Here is a 12880-nt window from a genome sequence, read left to right on the forward strand (position 1 = left end):
CGAATTAACGCGACTCGGAGACGCTCGACCGTTACTACAAAATCATAGGCCATTACTTCGAATCTACTTTGAAAATAACCAGTTAAACAAGCTACCCTCGACAAGCAAAAGAGCTTCGACCATGTCAGCTCCAAATCACAAGGCTTCGAGCTACTCAGCCTACGAGCCAAACCTTTCGAGGTGCTCGAACATCGCCACAAATGACTTGAAATCGAGGTTCTTCCCGAACCGACGACGGGTTATGCAAAATCATTTCAAAAAGTCCTTAACGGGAGGAAATCAAAGCCTACATATGCCTAAGGGCAAAGCGTAAGAGCCATTGTCGCCAGCCTAACTAAAGGGTCGCAACGACCAAAAGCGTAAGAGCCACTGTCGTCAGCTTAAAATTTGAAAGATTGAGGGTCAAAATGAGCTCGAGTCGTAACCCGATTCGGAGACCGGACCCAAAATAGTTAACTATACATGCCTAAGGGCAAAGTGTAAGAGCCATTGTCGCCAGCTTAATGAGCCTTAGGGCCACACATATAGAAGATCGCTTTGACCCAAGGCATAAGAGCCATTGTCGCCAGCCTGCACAAATACAAAACTTGAGGGTCGATTGAGCTCGAGTCGAAACCCGACTCGGAGACTGAACCCAAAATAGTTAAAATGCATATGCCCAAGGGCAAATGGTAAGGGCCATTGTTGCCGGCCTAACAAGCCTCAAGGTCGTACCACAGATTTAAAGATTTCTACTAGCTCAAAGGTCGAATCGACCTGGTTGAAATCTTGACAAACAAAAACACAGAATACACAAATTGCGTGGTTCCCCCTTATACATACAGGAGATAAAATACAAGCTCTGTTTACAACATACTGTGAAAGCTATATACACAAGAACAAGGCAGCAAGTAAATGACCCCCTTCTATGACTAAGGCCGGTCGCCCCTTCCTCGCCATCTTCAGCATCAGACAAAAGGAACTTGGCATCATACTCCTCCCATTGGGCTTGCTCGATCTTTTCCGAGAGATTAAAGCCCCTGGCGTGAATCTCCTCGAGAACTTCCCTCCGAGATTTGCACATCGCATACTCCTTGCTGCTGCTTGTACGATCAAGGGCTCTCTTCAGTTCAGCTTTAGCAACGACAACACTCTTCAAATAGGCTGCCACTTTCTGTCCCGCCCTGGTGTTGTTCACCACAACCTCGACCCGTACATTCACCAACTCGGCCTTCGCCTTCGAAAGCTCAGATGAAAGCTTTGCGATCATATTCGCCCGTGCAGAATCATTCGCATGAACGGTCTGGATTTGCACCTCAAGAGCAGAAACTATGGCTAGAGCACTCTCTTTGGCCGCAAAATGAGTACTTACATATGCCTGTAGCTCGTTGAATTCGCGTTTGGCTCGACCAATCCCGCCCCAGAGCTGTCCCAGCTCTTCCGCCTTGTTCTCCAACTGAAATATCAAAACATCAAGCCGCCGAGATGAAAAGGGGAGTGCAAGCCAGCATGGAAAGCAGGGTACCTATTTTTCTAGGCAGATTTCATGGCTCCGGCTCCGGACCACCTCGCGCCGCAGGGAAACCAACTCGTTTTCCTTTTTCGCACAAAGAAGCTTAAGGGATTTTTCCCTTCCCAAGGCCTCCCGCAATGGGGCCTCACAGCGAAGCAGCTCGGATTTGAGCCTATCGAAGGCCTATGAAAGAAAACTAAATAAAAAAAGAAAGGCACGTGACCGGAATAATCTTACAGCGGTCAAAAACTTACCATAATGCCGAGCCGGCGAGCTTCGCCAATGGTCGAGCCAATGCCCGATGGCTTACTACCTTCAGAAGGTTGCCGATCGACCGAATCGCTTCTTCTTAACCACTAAGAAGGAGTTGCCCCACTGCAAGCTCCTTCGTACACCAGAGCATTTTTTCATTTGTCGTCGATCCTCGATCCCGAGGCCAGCAATCTCTCCTCCTCCCCCGGAGGACACGACCTCATTTCGGAAAAATCTCCGATACCTGTGGCAGTTGAGTTAATAAGCCAACACGAAAAGCGCCATTTTCAGGAAACAAAACACCGGACAGCTACCACGATGCTCCGCCTCCCATCTCCCTTTGGATATATCTCACCACCGGCGCCTATCATAAATCGAGCAAGCTGCCAGCTTATGAGACCACTCAGCCAAATTGGGGTCCTCGTTCGACGACCAATGAGTTGCTACAAACATAGAACAAAAAGATATCATTACGGAGCCTGCCTCTGATCAAAACGATGATAGTTCAGGTGAGACACTTACGTGTGAAGTTCCATTTCTCAGCAATTGGCAAAAATTCTCCAGGGATGACATCGGTCATTTGAATCCGGACGAACTAATTCATCCATCCACGGTCCTCGTCCTCTTCGCTACAGATGATAGGAGCTCGGGTGGATCAACGCTACAAAGAGATTAAACCTCGGTAGCACAATGGCCGATATAACCTCATGAGATGGCTGAGGGTAAACTCTATCCCGGCCTTATCGGCGAAATATCTCATCACCTGCACTATTTTCCAAAGGAAGGGGTGAGCCTGCGCCAAGGTAACTAGGTATCCCCGACAGAAATCAAGCACGACCCGGTCGAGGGGACCCGATGCAAAATTATGCGTGTATACGCTCAAAAACCCCTCAGCGTATGTCATGATGCTCTCATCGGGAGAAGACACTTGTAATACTGCACCTTCTCCCCATCCACAATCTTTCTTGATCATTTCGAGGTTTTCCTCTCCCACTGATGAGATGATTCTCGACACGTGCTCCCGGTGACCCGGTACATTGGGAGGCCTCCCCAACGTGATGGCTCTTCTCAAGGCAAGACACCCCGATGCTCGCTCACCGGGCACCAGCGGTGTGTCACTATCACCAACCGAATGCGGAGCATAGGAAGAATGCTCATCTCCCTGGTGGTCAGACGTCGACATAACAGTCATGGCTACGGTAGAATAAGAGGAGAAAGATGTGGATCTGATCAAAAATTTTTGAGTTGAAGCAACGGAAGAACTAACATAAAACGCCAGGCTCTATGGAAGAGATAGTCTCTCAAGGTAGCAGAATCACTATTGGAAAGGCAAGTGAATGAATATATAGGGGCAAAGCAGCAGCTGCCCGCCTACCCAAAAGGCCAATTAATTCTGGCCGCGTGAACATCACCCTCTCATAGGGAAATGTACTAACAGAATTGCCCCGGGGCCCCCTTTACCAGATTGAGCAAATGTTGCTATCTCGCGGAATTCAAGAAACAGCGAGGCCTCGGAGGCTCCTCGATATAGCCAGCACTGACCCATTAGAAGTTGTCAGTTTAACTCTGGGGCATGGCCCGATTTGAGGGTCCCAGTCACTCCAAGAGCGGATTTCGAAAGGTTAACATCAAAGGTCGAAAGTTTAAATCCGCGAAAGCAAAGGAACAAAATAAAAACGGAATGAAGAAAAGTCCCTCTTTTCACATTGCCAAAAAAATGTATCCACAAGAGACATCTTTACAAAATCCACCCCCCGAGGACTGCATACAAAAGGAAAAAGAAAGGACGCAAAACGACTTGGGGACTACTCTTCATCACCACTATATTCGCCCTCATCTGGGACAATTAAAAGCGCCAGTTCTCTCTCCAATTCGCGGGCTTCCTCGAGATCAACTGACAGGTCGATGCCTCCGAGCTCCGATATCCCCTAGGGTTTCTCTCCTCGCCTCCGCCTTAGCATGATTAATAGCCCGAGCTAGCTTCTGCTCATCTGCTATCGATACGTCACGAGCTATTTTATGCGCCATGGCTGCATCATCCAAATAAGTGGTAGCATTTCTTTCAAACTCGGACTTGGCCGCGACCAAGGCAACAACCTCCTTGCGAGCATTCTTGAGAAGATCATGGGATGATGCCAACTCCTCAATAGCTACCTCACTTTGCTTCCTCAGCCCGAGGATCTCCACGTTCAGTCGACTAATATGTGAACCATTTTACTCAACCTGCAAAAGAAAGGTAAGCTAATTTGTGTCAAAATGTGGGAGCAAAGGTCGAGTACAAACAGGGTGAGCTACCTGCGCTGTGAGATCAGCCTTTTCCCGGAGTGCTCTCTCCAAAGCAACTCGGAGCTCTCCCAATTCTTTCTCTCCTCGGGCAAAGTGAGCCTCCGAATCCCACAACATCGAGGTAAGCTTTTTACACCCCCCTTCGCGGTAAGAAAACTCCTCGTGGAGCCGAACGAGGGCATGATCATATACATCCTTGCACTGCGACATGGCGGAAAAGTTAGAAAGATGAAGAATGACGCCCAAGACTAAAAGAAATATACGAAATATAGCTATCACATGCCGCATGAATATCTCCGCTGCCTTGACAGCGCCATAAACGTCAAGACCGACACTATCGTTAACACCGTCAAAGATGTTTGCAAGGGAGCCTCCCCCTTGGAGAGGAATCCCTGCTTTAACGGCGTTCGCTTCTTGAGCGTCCCTCAATTCCCTTGATGAGACCTGAAAGCACGAGATGAAATCATTCATGTCGCCGATTTCCCCAAAAGGCAACCCTTGCTCCTGAAAAGCTCTGGGCCCCGACCCTTCAGGATCGATGGCAGTGGTCCCCAAAACGGAAACTGCTCCAAACCCGGTCGTGCGATCTGAGACCACGTTAACACCCCTCTCAAGGGTCTCCGGTCTACAGGACCAACCTGAGTCGGCCATTCCAGACTCAGCAGCCTCCGATCGAGGCACTTGCAAGGCTCCCACACTTGGCCTCGTCTTCCAGGCCAACTGGCATTCATCGTCATCCTCATCCTCGGCGCCGGGGTTTGCCCTTGAAGTTGAAGCAGAGGTCCTAGCAGCGGCTTGATGCTCGAGTGACCTGGATATCTTTGTTGTAGAAAGGTTGATAGTCGCCTTGCCTTCTTTCTTCTTTCCCTTGCCGGCTCTGAAGCCTCTGTCCCGCCACCAGGAGCGGCCTCACCTCCATATTCTCGCCAAGTCCTGCACAAACACGATAACCATAATTTGTCATCACAAGGGACGTAGGGAGAAACGCAAATCTAAGACATAGACAGCAAATAAGCTCTACCATGATTCTTGGCCACCCATCGCTCCTTGGCCAAGTCGGTCCAAGACCGAACATGATACGGGAATGCGGCGTCCAACCGTCTGATCCACCCTAGCAAGTCCGAAACTGCCTCAGGGTACCAAGCAACGGCTGCATGGAATGACAAAGAGATCATCATTCCGGGGAAAAATGAAGAAAATTACAAAACATGGTTAAGAGAGAGTCACTTACGCTGTGTGTTCCACCTCTCCGGGAAAGGCATCCTCCGAGACAGAATGATGTCCGAGGTCCTTACCCGAACGAACCTGCTCATCTATCCTCGATCCTTCCCTCGTCGATGCTCGAGAAAAATGATTTTTTGGATCGATTATGGAGCCTGATCAAACCTCGATAAAATCGAGCACTGTACAGCCTAATCAAATGGTTGAGGGTAAAAACCTTGCCCCCAACCCCTTTGGTGAAATGACGGAGCATCAATACTATCCTCCAGATAGATGGATAGATCTGACCAAGCGTGATTCGATATTTGTCACAAAAATCAAGGATAACCGGATCTATTTCCGGAGAGGAAGATTCAGGGGGATCAGCAGGACCCAAGGTTAACGGGTAGGTATACACATGAAGGAAGCCAACCTTATGGTCCGTTATATTTTCATCAGGGCCGGGAATTTTAGCCTTCACTGCCTCGCCCCATCGGCAGTTTGTCTTCACTGTTTCGATGTTGGTCACGACATTAATGTATCGGGACATATGTTCACATCGGCCCGGTGTGGATGAAGTGGCATCGACGGTAAAATCTTTTGACATGTCAAACTTGGAGGGAGTGCACTGTTCCAAGGTGAGTAACACTTTGGCTTTCTCCTTGGACGATCGAGATGAAGATGCAACTTCATTTCGTCAAGGAACCATTCTTGAAGTCCTGGCCATAGCAATGCTAAAATTTCCTCCAGAAAGCAAGATGGAAGAGTTTAAAAGAAGAAGGGTATGGACTCATGAATTTGAAGATGCTACGAAGATGAGTATTATCAAACAATCGATGTATTTATAGGAACCGCTTGGGCAGCGGAAAGGACGAGCCAATAGCAGTTCGTGGGTTCCTCGATAATTGCATTTGATGGCAACCCTCGCGGGGTTTTTTGGGACATAGCATTTAATGCTCTTATAGGTTGACGTCACGGCAATGATGCTCTCGGAACGACGACTCAAAATTGTTTCCTATTACTTCATTCCAGGAAATGCGGAGACTATCTATATACGGTAAAATTGGGGGTCCAATTCCTCGTCATTAAGGTGTTTCGGGAAGTCATCACGAGATCTCGAGGCTGCGAGGTTGCGGTCGAGTTCTCTCCCTCGGCATCCATTTACGCTCAACCCAACAACGATGCCAAGGATGGGGAGTTCCCGAGGCGAGTAAATAGTACTGGCATAGCCTGGTGTCACGTCTAGTCGTCCCATCTCTATGCCTTTACAATTAATGCATTTTGTACTATGTTGGGATTCCCCTCCCATATAAAGGGGATCCTTGCCATTTTGTAGGCCGACTGTTGCTCCAACTATTCTACGCGAAATATACAAGAACTCTTTCTTTTCTCTCTAACTCATTCCCTCGATATTATTGCTCGTATTTATTGCCTTCATACTTGTTCTTCACTTATTGCTCGTCATTGTCCATAAAGAGCCTCCTTTAATTATATCCAAACTGTTAGCCCCTTCCCGATTATCCCCCAAAGCTCGAGCCCGAGCCCAGGCATCGACCTCGAGGCCCCTCATCGGTTAGTCCGGGGCTAGAATAGCTAACCCCTCGGTTCGATTATAATTCCATTTTAGTTTGCAGTCCATCTTTTATCTTCACACATATAGCATCAACTGCTTAAACAACTAGCATAAAAATAGATCACGTATTTTTATAGTTTCGTCAACAAATTTAATTGTTTTTACCATTTTCATGGTAAACAAGCTTAGAATAACTGTTATACTTGGCTTTATTTATTATCTGATTTTTACATGTTTGAGTCTAATGTGCTAAATGCCGCTTTTTACCACTTTGATATTGTTTGAACTGTATATAAGTTGTTACGAAACCCTTCTTCTCTCTGAGTCTTCTAAATCTTCTAGGAAGTGCACGCTGGCGTGACTTCTTTTTAGTTAGAGTCACACCCTAATTTAGAACGAGAATCAGATCAGTTACAAAGCCGGATGACCTTTTGGTTATCGGTACGTTGCCCTCCCTCGTCTCCAGTTGTCCGTTCGGGTAAGTCAGGTCTAGAACAATACAACCAGGTTTTAACCCTAGAATAACATAGCATCATGCTGGATCCCTAGTAGGAATGCTTGTTTGCATCACGTGCATTTAACTTGGGGTATTCAACACAAGGGTCGTGTCCGTCTAGGACAGGTGTACCCAAAAATCAAAAGACCATCGTAATGCATTTTTATGTGCTACTTGAACAATTATTTGCTTCGGTTTGCATGTTGACCGGTTTCTAGGATAGGGAAGGAAAATCAAGAAAAACCAAAATTGAGGTGAGGGAGGAAATCATCCGTTTATAAAAAAAAATTGGTGTTCAAAATAACACGCAACTCTGTCGAATTTTTTTTAAAAAGAAGAGGAAAAGCCATTTCGAAATGAGTCATATTTTTTAAATATATCAAAAACTTACCGAACTTTTTGGAAGACTTACCTGAGTCCCCAATACTTTTTGGAAAGACCTCCAGAAGTTAGCTATAAATTGAGCTTCTCTCTCCGAGATAATAGATACAGGGACACCATGCAGTCGTACTATCTCCTTAATATAAAGCCTTGTGTAGTCCTCTAAGGAATATGTAGTTCTAACTGGCAGAAAATGGGCTGACTTTATAAGCCTATCACCAATCACCCATATCGAATCGAACTTATGCTGGGTACGAGGTAAGTCTACGATGAAATCCATATTGATTACTTCCCATTTCCAAGTCGGAATCTCCATAGCCTGCAATAATCCACCGGGTTTCTGATGCTCAATCTTAACTTGCTAACAATTAGGACACTGAGCAACAAACTCCGCTATATCCTTTTTCATTCCATCCCACCAATATACTTCCCTGATATCATGATACATCTTTGGCGCTCCTGGATGGATAGAATAACGAGGTAGTGAGTTTCCCCCATAACCTGCCGACGTAGCCCTGCAACATTAGGTACACATAATCGTCCTCGATATCCGAGGACTCTATCTTCTGTAATCTCAAACGGTGTCTTCTCTTTCTGAGAGGTGGTATCCCTATAATGAGCTAACACAGGATCCTCGTACTGGCGTTCCTTCACTTCAGTTACTAACGAGGATGTTGATGTATCCTGAATAGTAATTCCAATATCACTTGAGTCTAGTAACTGATTTCCAAGACTAGCTAGCTGATGAATCTCATGGGCTATTCCCCTCTTCTCTGGCTGTAAATATGACAGGCTACCCATCAGTCTACGACTGAGGGCATCGGTTACCACGTTCTCTTTCCTTGGATGGTATAAAATATCAACATCATAGTCTTTATGTAGCTCCAACCATCTTCTTTGATGTAAATTCAATTCCTTTTGCCTGAAGATATACTGGAGGCTCTATGATCTGTATAGATGTCAACATGAATACCATACAAGTAGTGCCTCCACATTTTCAGTGCATGAATCACCGCGACTAACTCTAAATCGTGTGTCGGGTAGTTCTTCTCGTGTTTTCTTAGTTGTCTAGAAGCATAAGCTACAACCTTACCATGATGCATCAGCACACAACCCATCCAACGCCTAAAGCGTCTCAATAGATAACATAACCATCGGTCCCTTCTGGAGCGCTAGAACCAATGCTAAGGTTAATCTGTCCTTCAATGCCTGGAAACTTTGTTCGCAAGCATTAGTCCATTGAAACTTTGCTCCCTTCTGAGTTAACTTTGTTAAAGATGCTGAAAGGGAAGAAAATCCCTCCACAAATCACTTGTAATAACCTGCCAAACTGAGAAAGCTACAAACCTCCACCAGTGTCGTGGGTCTAGGCCAATTCTTTACTTCCTCAATCTTTTGTGTATCAACCCAAATACCTTCACTCGAAATGATATGCCAAAGGAAAACTACAGAGTTCAACCAAAATTCACATTTAGAGAATTTGCATACAACTTTCCTTTTTATAGAACTCTGAGCATAGTACGAAAATGATCTAAAAAGGGCCTGAACACACGGTTCATCAAATCCATGAATACTGTTGGAGCATTGGTCAAGCCGAACGACATAACACGAAACTTAAAGTGCCCATATTTGGTCCTGAATGTTGTCTTCGGAATATCTTCCTCCTTAACCCTTACCTGATGGTACCCGGACCTCAAGTCTATTTTTGAAAAAAACTTGGCACCTTGCAACTGATCAAATAAATTGTCAATCCTCTGGAGTGAGTACTTATTCTTGATCGTCACCTTATCCAACTGTCTATAATCAATACACATTTGTAAGGAACCATCTTTCTTCCTTACAAATAACACAGGTGCCCCCCGCGGTGATGTACCAGGCTTGATAAAGCCTTTTTCAAGCAAGTTCTTTAGTTGTTCCTTTAACTCTTTCAGTTCTGCGGGGGCCATTCTATTGGGTAGAATGGATATTGGATGAGTACCTGGTAGTAGGCCAATAGCAAACTCAATTTCTCGCTCTGGTGGAAGACCTGGAAGCTCATCGAGAAAAACATTGGGAAAATCACTAACCGCAGGGATGGACTAAATGGTTGGTGACTCTACTTCCACATCCTGAACCCAAATTAAGTGATAAATATAGCCCTTTCTATTCATCTTCCTTGCCTTGAGATAGGAAATAAATCTTCCTCTCGGCGACGCTGTATTACCTTTCCACTCCAAAACAGGCTCCCCTAGAAATTGAAATCGGACTATCTTTGATCTACAATCAATGTTGGCATGACAAGAAACCAACCAATCCATACCTATTATAACATCAAATTCTACCATATCTAACTCGATTAGATCCGCTATGGTAGATCGACTATGAACTACTATTATACAACCCATATATACTCTCTTAGCAATTACTGAATCCCCAATAGGTGGACATCTCAAAAGGTTTACCAATTCAGGTTTTATTCCAAACTTACTAGCAATCAACGGATTAACGTATGATAAGGTGGAACCTGGGTCAATCAGTGCATATACATCATATGAGGAGACTGATAATATACCTGTAACAACATCAAGCGATGACTCCTGGTCCTGTCGTCCTGCCAACGTATAAATGTGGTTCTGAGGACTGCTTGAGGTAGATGCTCTACCTCTACCTCTACCACGACTCATTGGTACTTGTGGACCTTTCCCCGGGGGCGTACTAATGATGACGAACCAACTACATATCCCACTGGCTGAGACATGCTTGCATCACCTCTCGTCGGACAATCCCTCACAACATTGCCCGATAACCACAAGTATAACAAACACCCAATCCCATACGGCACTGCCCTGTATGTTGCTTACCACATTGAGCACATCATGGCAAGGGCGGCCTCATCTGACTTGACTCACCCCTATACTGAGAACCTGAGGCCCTGAAATTCTGACCAGACCCTGAATATGTGGAACGATCAAATCTCTTACTGTCAAACTGAGGGGGTGCGCTAGCCGATGGCTGGGCTGGATATCTTGGGTACTGTTGTCTCTGACCACCTCAAAAATCACCTGAAGAACCCGAAGACCTTGCTCTCTTATTCTGGGCCCTATCATGCTCACGATTGACTCTCTATTTCTGCTTACGCTCCTCTCAATGTCCGACGGAAGTGAGATCGACGTACAATCATTAAGCAAGTGCGGCTCTAATCCCATCACGAACCGGTGAACCCGATCCTCCATCTTAGACACAATAGTGGGAGCATACCTAGCCAATGAATCAAACTAAAGACTATACTCCCGAACACTCATGTTACCTTGCCGAAGGGTCAAGAACCTATCAACTCTGGCCCGTCTAAGCTCTGATGGTAGATAATGACGAAGAAAAGCTTCTGTAAACTCCTGCCATACTGATGGAGGGGCATCCTCACCTCTGGACAATTCCCAAGACTCACACCAAGTAATAGCAACATCGCGGAGTCTATAGGAAGCTAGCTCAACTAACTCAGTCGCAGTGGCCTTCATTACCCTTAATGTCCTCTACATTCTATCAATAAATACTTGAGGGTCCTCATTTGGATCTGCTCTAGTGAATACCGAAGGGTCTATAAAGTCATGAACCCTTGCACTCACGGACTTATCTGCATGACCAATAACTATTTCCTGCGCCGAGCCTGCGCGGCTACTAATCGGGTTAATAGTTGAATAACATCTCTCATCTCCTGACCGGTGCATCTGGCTTAGGAGCTAGACGTACAAGGGCAGGAGCTGGTGATAAGTAGGGATTTTAACGAGTTTCATGCTCCTTCTTGCCTATGCTTTGATTATAAATTGTTACAAAATACTCCCTAAAGGCTCATAAGTTGTGCTTGATTGTAGGTTAGATCGACAAAGTGACGAAATGTCAAGAATGGCTCAAAAGGAGTGAAACTTGCTCAAGTATCAAAGACAAAGTAAACTGAGGGCAAACAAGCCAAGTACGGACCGCACAAAGTCGAATGCGGTCGCACTAGGTGATTCAGAGAGAAGGCAAAACCAGGCTTCAGGCAACGCAGCCGCAGTACGCATTGCGCGGTGAAGGTTCCGCGGTCGCACTACCTTTTTGTGCGGTCCGCGGAAGATAGATTCAGAGAGATGGAAAATGCCAAAGTTCAAGCCAAGTGGTCTGCGGTCATGATTGTGCGGACCGCGCCAGATGCCTCCGCGTTCGCGGTCCATTCTTCGCGGTCCGCGGAGCCCAAGTTCAGAGAGCCCTGAATTGAAGTCCAAGAGCCTAGCGCGGCCGCGGTCCATTTTGTGAGGCCCGCGCTGAACCCGCAGGGGTATTTTTGTCTAGTTTTTTCAACCTAGTATAAATAGAACATTTTACCATTTTTAGGTTATCTGATATGTCTAGAACTGAGCTGCGCTCGTGGGAACATCATCTGTAGCCATTTTTGGCATCTTAGCTTCAAATTAATGATAGATTCTTGTATTTTAATTTAGCATTTAATTAATATGCACTTGTTCTTCATCTATTTCTCTATTTTCTCCTTCAAGCATGAGTAGCTAAACCCATTAGCTAGGGTTGTGGCTCAACCTTAGTATGGGTAATTGATGGGTATTGTCATCTATTGTTAGATTGACTATGTGTGTTTGTTATTTGGGTCAATTTTATGATTTAATCTATGAATTGGTGGTTGCAAACACTGGTTTGTGCTAAGTTGACTGGGCTCTTCTTAAGAAAGAGAGCCTAAGTCTCCAAAATTGACCCAACAAGGAATTGGGATGGACTTAAGAGAATTAATAGTCCCAATTAAAGGGATAAACCTCGAGAGAGTAATTACTCAACTTGAACCCTAGTTGATTGAGCTAATTTGCCTACCCATTTGGTCTCGAGAGAGTCAATTGGGCAAAATCACTCTCTCTGCCGAGAGGTGTGAGAGTGGGTAAAATTGTGCAACGGTTATAGCATAAGCCCCAATTATGTCAATCGAACCTTAGTAATATCTACCGTCAATTAGCCACCTAGGTAATGTCACGACCCTAGTGCCCTTCTTCCCATTAGATACAACTTAGCAATTATCTCGTAGCATAATCTAGTTTCAATTAATAGTTTGATAATAGTAGTTTATAATCAAAAACCCAAAAATGTATGGAAGTGACATTTGGAACAATTACACAACTCTAGTCTAGATAGATACTCGACTCCATTCCTAGCTCCCTGTGGAAATCGATCCCGACCCTCATAT

The 12880-nt window shown here is 45.4% G+C and overlaps 1 protein-coding gene across 2 annotated transcripts in view; it reads left to right on the top strand.

Moving 5' to 3' along the window:
* LOC142181280 (uncharacterized) overlaps positions 1 to 12880 on the top strand; it is a 33624-nt gene that overhangs the window by 9048 nt on the left and 11696 nt on the right. The window lies entirely within an intron of this gene.

The sequence above is a fragment of the Nicotiana tabacum genome, chromosome 5 (assembly GCF_000715075.1).
Source record: "Nicotiana tabacum cultivar K326 chromosome 5, ASM71507v2, whole genome shotgun sequence".
Taxonomy (NCBI): domain Eukaryota; kingdom Viridiplantae; phylum Streptophyta; class Magnoliopsida; order Solanales; family Solanaceae; genus Nicotiana; species Nicotiana tabacum.